This window comes from Bidens hawaiensis, unplaced genomic scaffold (genome assembly GCF_021521415.1).
Source record: "Bidens hawaiensis isolate Kalapana, Puna unplaced genomic scaffold, B.hawaiensis_p1.1 tig00025600_1, whole genome shotgun sequence".
In the NCBI taxonomy this organism is placed as follows: domain Eukaryota; kingdom Viridiplantae; phylum Streptophyta; class Magnoliopsida; order Asterales; family Asteraceae; genus Bidens; species Bidens hawaiensis.
In genome coordinates, this window is record NW_027494098.1 from 176,149 (window position 1) to 183,134 (window position 6,986).

The following is a 6,986-nucleotide window of genomic DNA, read 5'->3' on the forward strand; positions in this document are numbered from 1 at the left end:
AAGATTAGAGTAGTTTGAGAAACTTTGGAAAGTGTCATATCCACTTGATTTCACAAAATGAACTTCTTGGCATTGCTTAGCTTTAATCAATGGGTCTGATGTGTTTGATGTTTTGGCACAAGCAAATTTACGTTCAAGATCTTGTATCTTGGAAGTTTCATTGTGAAAGATACTTTCAATTAGTTCTGGTTTGATAATACTAATCGGAATGTCTTTCTCAGTGCACACGGTGTCCAAACCTTTTAACTTAAACACACGGCCAGTAGAAGATTTACTTGCAAATGACACAAATCCTCATCCGAAATCTTTGGTTTTTCAGATTTCTTTGCTTTAACCTTAACATGTGTTTTCTTTTTCTCCTGAACTGTATTTGAACCATATACAGCTCTTCAAATTCATGAGGTTCACAAAGGATATGATTCGAACTTGGAATGTTTTCATTTTTGTGTACAATTTCTGGTTCAAATACATCTTCATTGATAACTTTATCAACATTTTCAACAAAAACTTTATTTGCTTTCGACATGATGTTTTTGAGTTGATGATTGGGCCTTAACATGATCAAGATTTACTGGTTTAGGTTTTTCTGAAACAATAGGTTCATTCACAATCACCTCTTCTTCCTTTTCTAGCAAAAGGATTTGTTGTATTATCGTTGTAAAAAGGTGGTGATATTTCAACAAAACCTATACCCTTTTTAGAATCTTTGCTTACTAGATACTTTGAGTATCTCATTTAGCAAAAATGATGAGTTTCTAAACTTGCCCAACTTATTTTTCAACTCAAGAACTTCATTCTCAAGCTCGGTTATATTAGAACGATGTTTCAAGATTTCTTGAATTTTTTGATCGTTAATTGTCATTTTGACAGATAACTCAGCTTTGAGATCATGATTACTTATCGACAATGCTTCAATTTTCTCCCTAGATCTCATTTGAGATTCTAAAGATTGTCTATAAGTATCCTTAAGCGAAGCAATTTCCCTCACTAAACATTCATTATGATTTTTCACTGATTCTAGCTTAGGCTTGTTTTTCTCACAATCAACACAAGAAATAGAAAGGCTAACCTCATTAATTTTGGCCATGCAAGCAAAAGTAGTTGGTTGCTTCTCACATAAGTCATCAGAATCAGACTCAGTATCATTTTCAGAAGATAGCTCACTCCCACTTGCATCTTGAAAATCTTCATTTGACCCGAACATAACCAAATTAGCTTGATTTTCGTTGCACAACAATCTTTGTGACCAATTAGGTCCATCCATGTTGGACAACATAGCTTGTGACCCAGAAGAAGATGGTTTAGTTCCAGAAGACTTATCAGCATCATTTCCATTTTTCCCAGATGAACTTCGATCTTGATTTCTAGGACCGGTATACTCCTTCTTTGGTTTATCACAGTCTTTGGCAAAATGTTCAAACTCTTGACAATTATAACACTTAACTTTCAATTTATCAAACCTAAACTTCTTGTTCAATGATGGAAGATCTTTGCCAGTTCTTTTCATGAACCTTTTCACCTTTCTGATTATCATTGCTATATTCCATTTCAAATCCATGAGTTCCAAATCATCAGGATCTATTTGATCATAATCTTCATCAGTTATCTCACTTGTGACAATTTTACTACCAACCAGATTTTCATAAGAAGACATGAAGGCACTCAAAAAGGCAAAATTTTGTTCAGCTTCCTTCACATTCATATTCAATGGTGTTGAAAATTGATTTTTAGTAGCCGAAGTTCCAGAGTTACCAGAAGATCCAGAACTTCCAGAAGCAAAAAAACATGCACGTGGATCACTATAAGTTGTTGTTGAGTTTTCATGTGCATTTTTACTCAAGAATGCAGTGATCGGGGCTATTGTCGAACTTAAAGGCATGCTAGCACCATAAAATACTGGATCTTGACTCTTTTTAGAAGACTTTTGACATCTTAAGTCATATTCTTGAGCTTCAACTTTTTGCATAAATTCAGAAGCATTCAAATCTTCATTCTTGAAATAGTTATTCTGTTTCAACACCGTTAAAAATGTTGAGTAAGAACTCGGTAAAGCATTTTTGACTGTATCAATCTTATCAGATTCAAATGGTTCAATCTTTAACTTATTCATTTCAGCAATTAAATGATTGAAACGAGTAGTCATTTCCTCAACAGTTTCACCTTTGAGTAGATTAAAGTTTCTGAATTGAAAATTCAACATCATCTTTTTACTCTCCTTAGTGTTACCCATACTTCTCATTCTGATGTGTTGAAACAAAGATGCAAAAATCTTGATACTACCCACTTGATGAAATATGTTATCTGGTAAATCCATGGTAAGAGTCGAATAAGCTTTTGTTTCAATCTCCAAAGCCTTTTTTTCTTCTTGAGAGTATTGTGAAATAGCTTTAGGAGTAAAGCCGATAGTTTCATCTCCAATCATCGGTACAGTATACACCTCATCTAGACAATACGAACAATTAGGATGAACAGAACCAAGGTGAGCACGAAAACGAGGTTCCCATTTAGCAAAGTCACTAAATTTCATCAATCGAGGACACTTGGAATGCGATCCTATTTCAGTATCCAATTGTAACATTTGTTGCATTAGTGCGTTTTGAGAAGCTAACGCATAAAAACTAGCCATCTTGATAACAAATTAACGAACTGTGAACAGTAAATATAACGAACTGTGAACAGTGTTTATAACGAACTAAAATAACGAATCAATTATACGAATTGAATGTTATCTGAGTAACGAACAAGGAATAGAATCACACGAATTAGCTTATAACGAATTGGTAGCGAATCACTAAGGAATTGAGTCAATGAATCAGGTCAAGTTGACGACTCAGTTTAACGAATTAGATTAACGAATCTAAATTCAATGTCACGAATTAACGTAACGAATCTCTGAATCAACTTAATGAATCAAAGTAACGAATCACTGATTCAATGTGACGAATCAAGCTAACGAATTAGCTACAGTTGATAACGAATCAACTATAAATTATTAACGAATCAGGTTGTCATAACGGTTATAACAAACTCTGACAACCTTTGCCACGTGGCAAAAGTTTGTTAGATACAAGGTTAACGAATCAGACCACGTGTCTGACGAACTAGATAACACGAATTAAACTTGATGACGAATTGTGTAACGATGTAGATGACGAATTACTGTAGCTTAACGAATTGCACTAATGAATTGATTGAAGATATAACGAATCTTCAACAGATGATGAAGATCTTCAAATCTTCATCATCAAATTCCAGATTTCTGGAAAAATGAAGAACACTAAAAACCAATCCAAATTCGTAATACCAACTCAATACAACACCAAATCGTGCAAATCATATATCAAAATACTCATAACCTCATCTTGAAACCAAATCGCAATATTCCATAGCCTAATTCACACAATTCTGAATCCAAATCAGACCAAAACCAACCACTGTTTCGTCCAATCTCAAATCCAAATCAAAACAATACCAAACCAATTCAATTTCCAATTCCACTCAACCACACACTTTCAATACTTTACCGATCACATATCTCATTCAAATTAGACCATAATCAATCGAATCAACAGAGAATTCAATCAAATTCAGCTTGAAAATAAATGAAACCAAAATAAACTTAATAATACTTCAATTAACAACTTATAACACTAGATCAAGAGCAATCGAACCCCAAAAGATCTGATGCCACTTGAGAACTTCTCAGATCTGAGATTTAAGACCTAAATACGAATCAACGGATCTAGTTCATGATTACTCTTAATTAGTATTGATTGATTCTGTGTGTGTATATATATATATGTTATTATTAGTATTAGTTTTAGTATGTAATATATTAACGAAGTTTGGATCGAGAGGACAATTTGACAGAGTGTGGATACATTAAATCTCAAACTTAAATTAACAGAGGAGTTCACCTCTATATATAGAAGATGGATATATTTCGTTACACATTCCGTAACGAACTAGCTTCCACTTCGTTACAATACATTACAGACTAATAACATTAACGAACTAAGCTCCAATTCGTTAAACATCCTTAACGAACTAGACATAACATAACGAACTAGTCTATGATAATTAACTTTTACATTATAATAATCAAACGATAAATACAAAGACTCGAGACGCAAAACCGTGCACTAACAATATGGATTTAATAGGCTAAGAAGACAATTAGTGAAGTCATTTATATGTATGGTTGCTTTCCATGATGTGTAAAATCTGAGGTGATATAAACATAATGAAACTGCTAAACTTAATGTGAAGTTACATTGTTGTCTATGCATGTTCCAATATACATCTTTCCGAATGATAGGCAGAAAAGTGAATATCCAGTCATACACGAGCCTGTTGGTATTTGGTCACCAAAATGAATTATCTTATTGAGAATGGCAAAGAACAAATGCAAACAAAAATTCTTTACTATTTATTCAACCAAAAGTTGATAAATGTTCACAAACTTTGAAAGAAAATCCAAACATGAGGACTAATTTTAGAACTATAGAGATGGGGGTACAAAAGTAAGTCCTGCCAAGTCTCGAATGAAAGGCTTGTACGTTCGAACTGCGTGGCATGTAAGTCCAACGTTCAACCTCACATATGTTTGATGTTTTGAAAAGAAAAATCAAATAAATTTAAAATGTTCTGTCATTAAATATTTTAACCAAATATCATGGGATCGGAGTCAATTCGGGGTGATCTGGAGAAGCCAAATAAGCCTTAAGGATAGATATGAAGCATCAGAACACAATATGTGTTATCCATTTTAGTCTTATGCAAATTAATTGAATCTTAATCATATCACCAACGCAATGAAATTCACGTTATGTCTAGACCTGCTATTAACCTAACTAATCTGTCATAATAATGCTAAGAATGAAGTATTGAGAAGCAACTTAGTCAATGTGATCTCATGTTGAGATCTTTTCATAAAAAGAAAGAAAATGGTTTGAAAGGAATAAAGACTGAAATTTGATCTCATTATGCACCATTTTCTCTTAAACAATGATCTTTAATGATAAAACTGTTTCACATTTGGTTCGAGATAAAAAGAGTTGCATTTTACCTTAAATAGGTCTAAATATGTATTTTCGAGTAAGGTTTGATGATTTTCAACCATTTCGAGCAAACTTAGATGTTTTTGTCTAAGTTTATCCTTTTCAAGCATTCGTTGATGTTTTTCAAACTTTCGACTAGACTTTACTGTTTTATTTGAAGTTTATCTCTCTCGTGCAAGCTTGAAATTTGAATATGTTTAATTATGTTGATTCTAGCAAGCTTTGATGATTTCTGAACTTTCTAGCAAACTTAGTTGTTTTATAGGTTGTTCAGGTCATTATAGCAAGCTTTGTGATTGAAGATGTTATTTCTAGCAAGCTTTAATGTTTTTGAACTTTCTAGCAAACTTAGGTGTTTTGATTGACTGTTTAAATTCATTCTAGCAAGCTTTGTGATTTTCAGTACTTAAATGATTTATTCATGAATTATCGGGTACACTTTGATATTTATTAGCTTTTGAGTAAACTTAGATATTCTGAAGGTTAGTTTTATCTAACATACTTAATGATTATGTGATACTTGTTTGAATATGCTTTGCATGTCTATCTCGAGTAAACTTTGTTGTTTTAGTTGAAATATGTCTTTATCTAGCATAGTTCATGATTTTATCTGTGATTCTTTGAAATTACAAGTGCTTTCGGGCAAACTTTGTTTTCCGGGCACACTATATATCTCGAGCATACTTTGAAATCTTCAAAGTGTTTTCCTAGTATACTTGATAATTTCAAAACTTTACTTTTCGAGTACACTTTGTGTTTAGAGTCCTTCTCTAGCACACTTTGCATTCTTAAAGTGTTTCGAACATACTTTTCTTTAAAGTATACTTGATTGAATATGTGTGAACTTTATAAGTATTTTCGAGCACAATTTGTGTTATTCAGAAATTCGAGCAAGGTTGACAATTAGACATGTTTCTAAGTTATTGTTCTGGGATTCTTTATTGATTCCTAGAAAGGTTGCCTATTTTTAATGATTTATACTAGATTATTTTTCTTGTGATTTATTTCTCGAGCAATCTTGTATTTCGAGTAAGCTTACTTCATTTTATTCACTTAGGATTATTTCTATTTACTTCATAATTTCTGAATAAATTCTGGAACGAGCAAGCTTTGTAAAGTGAACTTGAACGAGCAAGCTTTATAAATAATCTTTACTCAGCAAACTTTATAAATGAACTTTTTCAAGCAAGGTTTATAAAATGTACTTTATCAAGCAAGGTTTTAAATGGAAAGATATTTTAACTGCTTGAAAGCTTTTTCCCACAAAAAGACAAAAATTTATTTAAAACCCACTTTCAAAAGGTATATAAGAGGGACTTAGTGAAATTTTCATACTTCACTTCTCTCTCCAAACACTATTGCAATTATTTCTCTTGCTCTTACTCCACAATACAAACCGCTTATTTAAATTTCCCTACCCTAATTTGTCAGCCCACTTAATCTGACTCGGTAAGCTTCAATTGAATATTTTACGACAATGATTATGTGGATTTAAACATTCAATTTCGAAAATAACTGACATTTCTGTTTTCTTGTAGGTTATTAATTTGTCGAAGCACAGGTTCTTAAAAACATTTCTTCTATTTGCTTGTTCAAATTATAACCTAAAACCTTTCAAAGATATGAACTTTATTACTAATTTCTACTTTGAATGTGTTTCTGTTTATGTATGAACAGATATGGCGGATAAACTGACATACCCTTTTGAGAAGAAGCACAACATGTGTGCTCTAATGCACGTGACTCCTGATAGTGAGGATGTAGCTTTGATGATTAGATGGCTTCAATTATCTAATCTGAGGTTTTCATTGACTGCCATGTGATTTACAGAAACCATCAGTTGGATTTCTGGCACTCAGTTCAACTAATTGATGACACCGAAGGTAGGAAGTTGGAGGCTACCATTGTCGACAGCAAATAGTGATC